Genomic DNA, 12792 nt, shown 5'->3' on the forward strand with positions numbered 1-12792 from the left:
AGTCATACAAGACTGTGAGACGAGGCTACTGGTTAAGAAGGTAGCGAGTGGAATGGCTGAGTTTCCCTCGTAAAAGAACTGACATTGTCCGTCTACAACTTAAATGAAAACTGACGTGAGAACAACAACAGCGGGTCGCACGAAGTTACCGCCTCTGGAGGATGGGGTTCGGCTGAGGAATGGATTGTGTAGCTGAGGTTTGGATCCTGCCACCAAGGACTTGGATGGTTACGGGAACACCACGACAGGCCATACCAGCAGTCCATGTCTCATAGGAGAGGTCAACAACAAGCAAACAGAAAAATCAAGATGTGGCACAGTTATCCCCAGAGGCTGACTTATCTACGATCCTTTTCATATAGAAATCGACACCATAGCCACATATATGACACAGTTATGCATTTGAAAAGGACACAACGATATCAAAAATCCTCTTTAATTACATCCACTGCCAGAGGATGAAACCTAGCGATGATTTCTTTCTTATATACGTTTATCTGTACAGGTATGTCTTTATGTATGTTGGACTGTGTCGCTATTAAAATATCCTCCATATTCAGAATGCTGTTTTCCATGATGTCATACTGCTCAGATGCTTATTACCACACTGTATCAACTGATCTACTTTCCACTGCAGCTGGGTATGCTTGATGTGTAGCTGAGGTTCGGATCCTACCACGAAGGACTTGGATGGTTACGGGAACACCACGACAGGTCAGACTAGCAGTCCATGTATCAACTGTGAATGGCTGAACAATCTCAGTTCCTCGGCTAGTCTGTTATCACGTCTCTTTTCTGTGTTACGATTATATATGAATCCTTACAGCACGTTGCTTGTGGTCCTTACAACCTTACATTTACATTTTGCAAACTAAAATATGAACAGGTATGACAGATATATCGTAGCATCAACCTTCTAGACCAGAAGGGAGTTAGAGACCAGTTTTAAACTGCTACTTATATGTCAAAGAGGCTTCTCCCCCTTCGCCCCTCCCCCAAGAAAAAAGGAGGATCTTTCCCAAGGTCGTCAACGGGGCTTTGACAAAAGAATGGAATCGTAATACTCTTCATCACCTTGAAATCCGTATCGCTGACGCGGCCAGAGAACAACCCCGAGATGCACAAGTCATGACATTCATGGCGGCCTCCCAGCATTCGAAGTGATATTGTCCACTTCGAGTAGAGAGAGACATCCGAAGAATGTGATCCAGGACCTTCATGTGTGCGGCCGGATATTTTCGATGATAAACCCCTTACCCGAACACTTGTTCAGAATGTTAACTGGTAGAGGCCCAGTGCATATATGAGTGCCGGAGTCGCTAGCGTGACGCAGTGGACCCAGAGTCCAGTCGGCTGGAATTCGATAACGCCGCGAGATGACGATGATTCGGGGGAAAATCCAAAGCCCAATTGAATATCTCCGATAGCGCCATAAGATGGCGATGATTCAGGCAATCCCAAGCCCAAGTGAATATTATTTCTCATGAAGGCCATCGTCATAAATCATGGAAGTACAAATCAGATAACGTAGCTGCTTGTTCCTCTGCGGAGATTTCCCTTAGCCAGCAACTATGAGCTCGTAAATTAGCTTTCAAGACACACATGTACGGGTTGCTTGGCAACTGGCCTCCAGCAGAGGTAATTACTACGGCTGTTCTCCAGTAACAATATTGGCACATCACTTCCGAATGTGGATGAGGAGGGAGGATACCTCCTCATGCTGATCTCAAAAGCTGAGGGGGAAAGTTAACCAACCGTTTGGAACGAAATTGTTTCGCCGAGAGAGAATGAGAGAGCGAGAGCGAGAGAGAGAGAGAGAGAGAGAGAGAGAGAGAGAGAGAGAGGGAGGAAAATGATCCAACCTCTGCTGTAGTTTTCTCCGGTATCTACAAGGGGAGGCAGCTGGTTGGTGCCCTTAAAAAACAGTAAGGGATGCTCTGGAGAACACAGAGGCGGTGATCCCTGATATCCCCAGCCCGAGAGACAGCTTCTTGCACACTTCTGGTACCATCTGGCAGACTTGAGGATACCACCTGGCCATCGTAGTTGCGGCAGTAAGATCACAGAGATGCAGCTGAGTAATGTTGTGCATCATATTCTCGACACATAGTTGAAACGGATCAATAAGAAACATCTGGTTTGCTTTCCGCAGTTCGTTCTCGTACAGTCCATCTCTTTTTCCATGTCCCCACAATCCATCAACGTTCAGGTACGTTTACTCTCAATCTTACTGTAGCATTACCTGATATACCTGGCCTCTCTATTCTCATGGTGTGACTGATCTACTACTCTCTTGCCCTCTTTTTTTAATACCTCATTATTTGTCTTATGTCTGCGTTCTTTATTTCGTTCTTGTCCTCCCTCTGCCCCGTCTCTTCTGATCAGTAACACAATGAATTCCTAAGTGAACATTCTTCTTTGAAGTCCTTCCTAGCAACATACTTCCACGTTAAGTTTAATCTTGGCCGGTCGCTCCCTTATGTACCTTTTCTCTTTGTTCCTCTCACCTCAGAAGCTGCTATCACCATCTTTATAGCCTCAAACAGATTTTTTCTTTCCATAGCTACCCTTCCTCAATTGGTTGAAATGTCGTTTTCTTTCAGCCCAAAACTCGCCAACAACCTTACGTCTATCTGTATCTCCAGCTTCACTCGTCTTTGCCTTTGGTTTGGCCCAACTGTCGCCCTGCAGAGGTCATCCGCCAAGGAGGAGCAGCAGATGGTTGGGTCAAGTAGCAGCAGCTGGTGGGTCCAGTAGCGACGGCAGCTGGTGAATCCGGTAGCAGCAGCAGCTAGTGTCCAGTAGCGACGGCCATTGGTGAATCCGGTGACAGGAGCAGCTGGTGGGTCCAGTAGCGGCGGCAGCTGGTCGTCCGGTAGCATCATCATCATCAGCAGCAGGTGGGTCCGGCAGCAGCAGCAGCAGAAGCAGCTGGTGGGCAGCAGCGCACCAACCCGCCAACATCCGGGAGGGACGCCGTTCCCTGGACCGCAGCGGCGCGCCGCCCGTGAGCAGCCGCTCGCTCATCATGCCTCATTATCTAATTCCTAATTCAGGATGTGCCACAGATCTGCATTCCTCCGTGAGGCGGCGCTGGTAGGTACCGACCGCAGCTGCTGTTGTGGGGGAGGTACCTACCCCAGCTGTTGCTGTGGGAGAGGGATGTACCTTAGCTGTTGCCGTGGAGGAGGTACCCCAGATACTGCTGTGGGGAGATACCACAGCTGCTGTTGTGGGAATGGTACCCCAGCTGCTGTTGTGGGGACGGTACCGTAGCTCCTGGTTAATCTCCTACCACACTGACCAGCGCTGGTCAATCTTGTGTGTTCGACGCTCATCCTTGTTAGAACTACCTCTCTTTTTTTTCCGGCTGAAATGAACACTCTTCACTCAGGGTCTTTCATCTCACACACTTTGCTTCTGGTCTGTCAGACACGCTCTTATCAGAAGGCTTCATATCCCTGTGTGGGAGAGCAGGTAGTCGCAGCCGCCTTTGCCTGCTAATCAGCACGTGCGTTCCCAGGAATGGCAATATAAGCAAGAACCCAACACACAGCTACTGTCTGGCTTCCAGAGGACGTCAGCACAAGTCAGTCTTGGACTTCCCTCACTCCCAGAGGTGACGTGTTCAAGCTGTCGACATCTTGCACTGCACTGCCGAGACTCAGGCGTGTATGACGATGTTGTGGCTTTCCAGTTCCTTGGTCATTTTAACTGTAGATGGTATGGCGCAGCGGTCAGCGAAGAAGGCAGAGGCTACAGAAGGTTTGGCTGCCACTAATGGCTTTCATATTGTTCATCGTCGCGAATCTTCCGCCACTACTTAATATGCAGCCATCAGCTAATGTTTCGTTTGAACTTCGGCGTTCCCGAAATGTGTTCTTCCAGGAATCCCAGGTTTATTCTATCTTGGGTGTTTCCAGTCTTCTTTGTGACACTGTGAGAGTACTGGATTGGTTCGTGGTAGGATCTGCGGCCACTCTGGAACCTAGTGTAGGTAATGAGATTCGTGTATTTTCGATGCAATTGGTAGAGATGGGTCGCCGCTTCCTGTAATGCAATGCCTAAGATTAGATCGCAAAGCTCCTGTGCAGATCTGATCTCAAAAGCCTCGTTATGGTGGGGATCCAACACACTTGAGAACTGCAGGTGACGTCGATGGATATGCCTCACATGCAGAGACGGCCGTCCTAAAGCTGATGCTCGTTATAGAGGCAGTGGCGTTATGCGGTCTGCTGCCGCCCTTACTCCATGTGGAAAAAGCACCCGATGGAACCCTAGCACTATGGTGGCCTCAGCTTCAGGTGTCTGGGGTTGAGGCACCCCACGCCAGTCTTAATGTTAAACCTCAGAACGTCGCCGTGTTGAGTTACAATGGGTCACTCTCCAAGACGAGGGTTGGCTGGGATCTTTCTCCGTGGAGGTAAACCACCATGGGTTTTACCTGGAGAGAGAGAGAGAGAGAGAGAGAGAGAGAGAGAGAGAGAGAGAGAGAGAGAGAGAGAGAGAGAGACTTTAACCATCACGTATGGCGCACTGAGACACCTAATCCACCGCGGTCTGCAGACGTCCTTGTACGAAGATCAAACATCCACGAGAGCAGGAGAGCGGAAAGAGTCCTCCACATAAAGACTTTACGAGACCTTCCTAATGATGCTGTTGATGGCAAGTGTAAAGAATAGGGTCTCACTCAGGATGCTTCTCCGTGCATCTCCTTCTGGTTGGCTTTACTGGCTTGGGGAAGCTGGTGCCGAACCGAACCCTGAATTTCTTGCTTACATGAAGGTCCTGGAGGCTGGAGGGTAGCGCCCCTCTGCAAACCGACAGAGTACAGGGCTTCTTCATGATGCCACTGCTTCCACGCGGTGTCGTAGGGCTTCCTGTGCGTCGAAGAAAACTGACAACAAAATGGCGCCGCTGGGCGGAGGAGTGCAACATCATAAGCAGCAACACCATAAAGTCCAGCAACACCACAGGGACTCCAGCACCACCATATACCACAACCATCAGCACTATCATAACCACCAGCACCAGAACTACCAGAACTACTACCATAACCACCAGTACAACCACAACATCTGCCATCACCACCACCAGTGCTACCACAATCACCACAACCACAATCAACACAAAAACTGTCAGCACCACCCCCGCTGTGACCACAAGCCATCACCAGCACCACCAACAACAACAACAGCAACAACCCAAGAAGCAGCAACAACAGGATCATCACCAACAACAGCGACACCAACAACAGCTGCATCAACAACAGCAGAGGAGGCAGCACCAGCAGTACCTCCCCAACAGCAGCAACAGCTGAGTCACCAAAATCGTGTCTGCTTACAACATTCTTCCTGTTTTTCAGGTGGTGATTCGTGGGGACGTCTCTCTCTCTCTCTCTCTCTCTCTCTCTCTCTCTCTCTCTCTCTCTCTCTCTCTCTCTCTCTCTCTCTCTCTCTCTCTCATTTCTTTTTTTTTCTATTACCCGATGATCGTGACACTGAGTAAAGGCACCTCGTCAGCATTCCTGGCGAGCTGCCTTCGCCGCAAGTCACGTCCCCAAGCGGCAGCAACCGCCGCCTCCTCCAACACACACGTCCCACATTCTAAACATGATCGAAATAAACAAATGACTGTTTATGTGCGGAGGGAGTTGGAGGAGGTGGTTGGGGGTTGGGCTGGTGCTTGATAACGTTAACACGCAAGCTCTCCGTACCTCCAGGAACTGCTTGTTTGGCTGTGATGCAAGGTATGTGGCTGGGGATGGTTGGATGGTGATGATGGTATGCGGTCAGTGGTGGTGTGTACACAAGAGTGGTGTACATGTGCAGTGGTGGTATACAAGCAATGTGCTTGTGCTGTGGTGGTGTGTACAACAGTGATGGACATGTGCATTGGTGGTGCACAAAAGTGGTGTAATTGTGCAGTGCTGGTGTACAAGTGACGTGCTGTGGTGGCGTACAACATTCATGTACATGTGAAGTGGTGGTGTACAGCAACGACATACATGTGCAGTGGTGCTGTACAACAGTGAAGGACATGTGCAGTGCTGGTGTACAACAGTGATGTACATGTGCTGTGGTGGCGTACAACAGTGCAATGGTAGTCTACAACAGTGACGTTACTGTGCAGAGGTGTTCTACAATAGCGACGTTCTGTACTAACGGTGTACACTAGCGATTCTGTAAAGTGTACGTTGTGCAGCTGTCATCGCTAGTACCGTCCTGATGACTTCCCTATAGTGGCTGCCACACTCACAGTCGCGTCTCCAGCTACCAATGTTATATGCTGACACAGATCTGCTGGTGACACCTCAGTCATCACGCTGCCTTAGACTTGGGTCGTGCCACGGGCAAGTGGTGGTGGTGGTAGTGGTGATGGTGGAGGGAGGGTATTAGTCTACGAAGATGTGGCAGGAGAGAGAGAGAGAGAGAGAGAGAGAGAGAGAGAGAGAGAGAGAGAGAGAGAGAGAGAGAGAGAGAGAGAGAGAGAGTGTGTTAATAACTATCATGGATGAGAGACTGTGACTATGAAGCAGTGGTTTCGAGGTAGAGGATCCGGATCCAACCACTGTGTCAGACGCCGAGAGTTGAGAGTGATTCTTCGTAAGGAAATAAAGGAGGAAGAGGAGGAGGCGAGAGGTGGCCGAACACAGAGGGACAATATGACAATCATTATATCAGGAACGAGACGAAATCAGAGAGAAAAAAACAGCCAGGAACAGAATGTATAATGCTGGTCGACAGAACCCTCGAGACGGTATCGACGCAATAAGGACCCAGGGACGCGCAAAACGGATCGAGTACGAGGAGGCTGGACTTCCCCATCGCCTAAGGAGGCTGCAATAGGTCTTAGCCAACTGTAGCCTAGGATGAGGCGCTCACGTTCCTGATGACGAAAGAATTTACGAACACGGCAAATGGCGATGCTTTAGGACCCGGGAAAATAAACCCTAGTGATTGTCTTCGTTGTATATCCGGTTATATTGGCTCCTTATTACCCTCACAAGAGATGACAGAACCGTGTAGGTGTACGAGAAGACACGCGGTCCGGTGCGAGGGAGAAAAACCTCAAAGAGAGACGTTCCGCAGAACAGGATACTGGAGAAGTGCAACATTTGCTGACCGACCGGTAAATGTGTGGCGGGTGCAGAAGGTGTTGGGAAGGGTCACGTTAACTTGGAGGTGTTAGGGTGAATATCAATGTCATTGCTACAGTAAAGGAAGATATATATATATATATATATATATATATATATATATATATATATATATATATATATATATATATCGTTAGCTTGAAAGTAAAATTGAAGCTGGGCAATGCGCTGTGTCGTCTTGCTGTTACGAAGGAGGCGCATATAATGCAGACTTGTGTGCGCGCAAGATGAAGCCGCATATCAAGTTCTGGCCAACTGGAGAACATATAGAAGTGCCACATCAGAAACAGATGCAGGTGCACTACTCACTCGCCCTCCAACCGAAAACGTGTTGAGAGTGAACTGAACGACCACAATGGAGGTTATGGGTAATGGTGCAGTTGTTAGCTGCGTTTGGAGAGATACTGGTTCATGAAGTATATGGCAAACTCTACTGACGTTTAAGATACCATTTCAACTCCAAAATCAAATTCAGATAGAAAAAAAAAAAATATAGACGATAAACAGAAGGTAACCGCCCGGCTCGTTTTCCTGAACGTGGAATCGTGGGCGATGAAGGGAGAGAATAGGACTGAAACTAAACAGGTACTGAATCCAGACAGATACAGCCACACAGTGCTGGTCCGGAAACACGGTTATGAAGGTAGACCGAACACACAAGTGAGCAGACATTCCTGTGGTATTACACAACATGGTGTTACCTCGAGTCAAGAAAATAATGACGGAGGTTTTTATTTGAAAAATTGGGGTTAGTTTAAGTTGTTTATGAAGAAAACGGAGGATGATTGTCTAATACTCGAGTATCCTTTCCTAGAATCAACCCAGCTTAAACCTCCCAGCACCGTCGTAATGTGTACGTGCGTGCGCTCTGTTGCATGAGGGGGTGAATGATTCTGCATGATTATCATTGTTCATATTTAACTAGAAATAAAAACTGTGATGGTAAAAGATGTCGTTTGAAATACTGCTAGAAAATTATATGCCCCAGTGAATTCTGACAAACACTTTACAAACACCAGACAAATTCTTTTCTGTCAAAGTTTATGTCCAAAAGGAAGTGTGTGTGTGTGTGTGTGTGTGTGTGTGTGTGTGTGTGTGTGTGTGTGTAGTGCTTGCAGGTATTTACATCCAGTGAGAATTTTAATGGATGATATGACTGTATGTTTTGGTGATAACAATGCCCACCACGAGATTTTGCCACTGTGCGAGGCCAGGGCCAAGGAGGAGCACCAGTGCTCACCTCAATAAAAATTTAGGGTTAGGAGTTATGAGTCGTGTGAGTTAGATGTTTAGGAACGTTGGTGTTAAGCAGTAGTGTTTGTGGACTTATTGTGAACACTCTTGGTGGATGTGAGTAGGAGGGGGGGGGGGGGGGGGAAAGAAGACATCAACCTAAGCCAGGGAGGGAGAACTTGACATCCACTGCAATGCTGGCTATCTGCTTCGTCGTCACTAACCTCCTCATGCCCATAGTAACACATATCCCTGGTAGGTAGTTATCTGCCTCCCACTACCTGTCGGAGTGGGTCACACGTATGGAAGGCTTTGGCTACGTTTTCTGGGGTAATGAGATGGTGTTGATAAGTAACGAGGGAGGTTAACACTACGCTTGGGGGAAGGTTGGACTCCGCAATTCTTATTATCTGTGGAACGACAGCGTGTTGCGTTAATCAGGAATATGCTCAATGATTACGAATATAAATATATATATATATATATATATATATATATATATATATATATATATATATATATATATATATACACGTCAGGAAGATACAGAATCTTATGGAACGGGGAATATTGGTTGCCAGATGGCCACAGATCACGCGCACCCTGGGGAAGGAGAGAGAGGGCGTATACAATAAGGAAAGCTCGTAAGGCCTCTCGGTTACCCATAAACGGCGGGAAGAGGCCGACATCCAAATGGGGGAAGATGGTGTGTGGGTGGCTGGGTAAGCCCAGGGTTTAAATGACGGCAGCGCGCCAAAAAATTAGATGTCTTAACATCACGCCAAGGTTTATATGTCCATCACGCGCTGTAGCTGTTTGAGATGGCCCACATCAATTTTACTTTAATATTTCAAATTACGCTAATCTTACTTGCCCCAACGTTACACCTTTATCCCCCTGGCTACTACCTTTGTATACGAGTTATGTGGTGGCCTAAACTCTTGTGTCATCTGGTTCGTAACCTTTCAAATGTCCGGCTAGACTGACGTGATGAAATCTAGGAAGGACGTGTGGAGGAGGGCAGGGCAGGCAGGTCCGTGCGTGGGCCAACACCAACTGCCAACAACGATTCCTAATGGGTATCCGGGGACATCGTCTGCATGTGAGGTGCCGGACAGTTGTACAGAATAGAGGGGCTTTTGTGTAAATACATCTATGTGGAGGAACTATGACAGACTGTGACCAAAAAGGGAGTCCGTATAACATATACACTCTCCTAGATTACCCACTAGCCAGTCATTAAGATTTGTATAATTTCCACTCCCCAGTTACCAATGTATGAATGAAACACACTCCCCTTAAATCATTCAAACTCCTCCAGTTGCTGTCATACATAGCCTGTGCACTCACTATATCATTATTACTGTTTAACGTACGAGAACACGGAAAGCATACAACACTGACGTAACTAATTCCTTTCACTGTTTAACATACGAGAACACGGAAAGCATACAACACTGACCTAACTAATTCCTTAAGAATAACTGACCAAATGTGTTTATCATTACAGACGCACGTCTCTCACCGAGTCGATTACAATAAACTACAAATAAATGATCACCTATAAAGTAGTCATCGTTCCTAATCAACATATTCAACCAGTTTTGAAATCCATGACACTTACAGCTAAGAATAGCTCAGAAGAATTCTTCCGCCATGTAAACAATCGAAGAACTGCACTTACCATTAACGGTTGATGATCCATTCCCCGATTCCTGCTTTAATTCAACTTGATACTGTCAGTCCAAAATGTTCCTTGTGTACGGCAAAACATTGGCTTTCCTTTGTCCTTCACACCACAGGGATAACTTTGCTAGTTTTAGATCATTCCTTTTAAATGAACACTGCTTGTTTGTATTTACATCCACGTTCGCTGTAAATTCTTCAGTTATATTCACGTTCAGGTCTCTGAAATATCACCAACAGTCAACGAAACACTGGCACCAACCAAGCGTCACGGAAATCACTATCAGCTATTTATACAGGGGTAGGAAGGAGGGTGGAAAGCAGCCTATACCCATCCTATCACAATGTCCAGCCACCTACTACTGTATAGGCTGCCGACACACGACCGCCTACAGTTGCCACTCAATTTTTTTTTTTTTGAAGTAGTACCAAATCAAACAACTAAAAAGTAACAAATATGCACAAAATAAAGGTACCATATTTAAAACAACAAGAAAATGTACATTGCTTATTAGTGGCGTTTCGTTAACGCTGTCATACAAACATAAACAGACTCAAACACCATCGTGGCAATGTGGACACAACCTTCACAAATGTTCCTTGGAATAAACAAGGAAATTGGTGATACGATACCATCCATACCTTTGTACTTACAGACCTCCTAGTATCTATGAACGATAAAATTACAGAGGTATACTTATGTTGGCGATTTTAGACCAGTTTTTACAAAGTTCCTCGCCACACAAACATTAAACAAACTCTCCATAAATGTAATCATAGGGGTGCGTATTATTATACCTCTTGGGAGAGTGCTTATATAGACTGGGGAGTAGATATTTACTTATATATATGGTATACACTGGGAAGTATTTATGTGTGATATGGACTGAAGAGTGGAAGTCCAGCGGACTGGAAATTGTAGGTAAAGTCGAGACGGAGTGGTAGGCTAGAGAAGCATCGGTGTTCCATTAAACTGTGTTAAGCGTTAACACGGCAATTTGGACTGTCTACTATTTGGCTAACTCGGACGGACCGAATTTGATATGTAAATATCATATGGAATTCTTCATCATTTTCTCCGGGATCTTAGAGTGTGAGCAGAGATCCCAAGTACACACTTCGAAGCCCCGAGGTTCAATAGCAATCCTCAGTGATGGCTCCGAATCCGACAGCGGAGCAGTGGGACTTGTGGTAGTGAGCAATGTTTATCCCATCGGTGGGAGCCTATACCATCTGTAGTCTCCGTCTTTACCGATGAGTTTCTTCAAGTCGCATCATCGATAGTCAAAGTGACCAGAGAGCTGGAGAGCCACAACATCGCGTGATGTATTGCGACTCTTGCGATGCACCGAAAGCCGTCGACAAAACTGAGATTATTACTCTCTCCTGTAGTGGGGTAAGTCCAAGACTGGTTTGTACTGGAGGACGCAAGACAGTTAACTCTGTGTCTGGCTCCTGCTCGTATTGCCATCCACTGGAACGAACGAGATGATCAACGGGCAGAAAGTGGCTGCTGCCGGCCGCATGTTTTGACGTACGTTTTCCGCTCCCACAGAACACTATGAAGCGCCCAGATAAGAGGACGTCTCTGAGGAACCAATAAGAGACAAGAATGGGGACAGACCAGATACGATACAATGCAAGATATTCAAAGAAGACTGTGGCAGCTGGGTGTCCAACAATCACACCAGCCGATGAATAAAAATAGTCCTAGCAAGGCTGAGGATCGAGCACGCAAGACCTGACAGAGGTGAGTACCGGCAGGAGACTAAACCTTTGTTCTGTGAAGAGCATCGGGTGCCACTGACCGTAAGCCCATGTAGTGGTTACGTGCGTAGTGCGTAGAACCAAGATACATCTAGTGTCTCGATGGATCCCACTGTATACAGATACAGTATATTTCTAGGGTATATCATCATTATATATGATAACATGTATATAACTGATATATCTACATCCTAATTCTTAAAAACACTACAATCTGTTGCTGGTCAATGCTGTTGACACGGGGGATGATTATGAAACAGAAGATCGTGAGGAGGATTTGGTGTTATCAGGTTAAACGTTTCCTTGAGCTGGCTGCAGACGTGTTGTTGCATCATGGAGTTTAAAGAACTGGTCCGTCCTCATGACGGCCACAGTGTGGGGCAGGGGTGCGGCGTCCCTGTGGGTCTCCAGCAAGGGGTTGGCCCACTGGGAACACTCTCAGAAATTCTATGGCATATGATACAGAGTCTATAATATCATTCTCATCTTGTACACCACAATGGCTATCAATCGTACAGTTAACAAGCTTTTATTTTCTAAGTAAAGCTAGGGTACAGGTGAAGTGTGTGTGTGTGTGTGTGTGTGTGTGTGTGTGTGTGTGTGTGTGTGTGTGTGTGTGTGCATGTGTGTGTGCCTCCCCCGACCAAGCTAGCTGCCCCTACACGAGCCAAGTGCCCACCACTGTCAAGAGTGTCATCACAGCCACCCTCTGGAGGCTGTCCGTAAGCTGTCTCCCTATGGGGCGGCCGCCACCTCCCGCTCACAGCTCGGGCCAACGTTGTATCCACTCTAAGCTTCAAGCTTGAAAACTTTCCCCTTTTTCCTTTGTTGATGTTGTGTGAATTCTGTCTTGTGTCTACTCACCCAAGCGCATCATGTACGTAAGTACAAGGGTGTGTAAGGCACTTCCGACAGTGTCAGGGTAAAGTCCTCAAGGTGATTTTCGA

The 12792-nt window shown here is 46.8% G+C and overlaps 1 protein-coding gene across 2 annotated transcripts in view; it reads right to left on the reverse strand.

Annotated features, from left to right (window-relative positions):
• LOC139746486 (uncharacterized) overlaps positions 1 to 12792 on the reverse strand; it is a 154216-nt gene that overhangs the window by 96875 nt on the left and 44549 nt on the right. Inside the window, exon 2 of one of the 2 annotated variants that reach the window (XM_071657768.1) lies at positions 10077 to 10300. The gene's annotated coding sequence lies outside the window, so the exon portion shown is untranslated. Of the gene's footprint in view, positions 1 to 10076; positions 10407 to 12792 lie in introns of those variants that run through there. The other variant, XM_071657767.1, reaches the window with a different exon arrangement.

This window comes from Panulirus ornatus, chromosome 65 (assembly GCF_036320965.1).
Source record: "Panulirus ornatus isolate Po-2019 chromosome 65, ASM3632096v1, whole genome shotgun sequence".
Classification (NCBI taxonomy): Eukaryota; Metazoa; Arthropoda; class Malacostraca; order Decapoda; family Palinuridae; genus Panulirus; species Panulirus ornatus.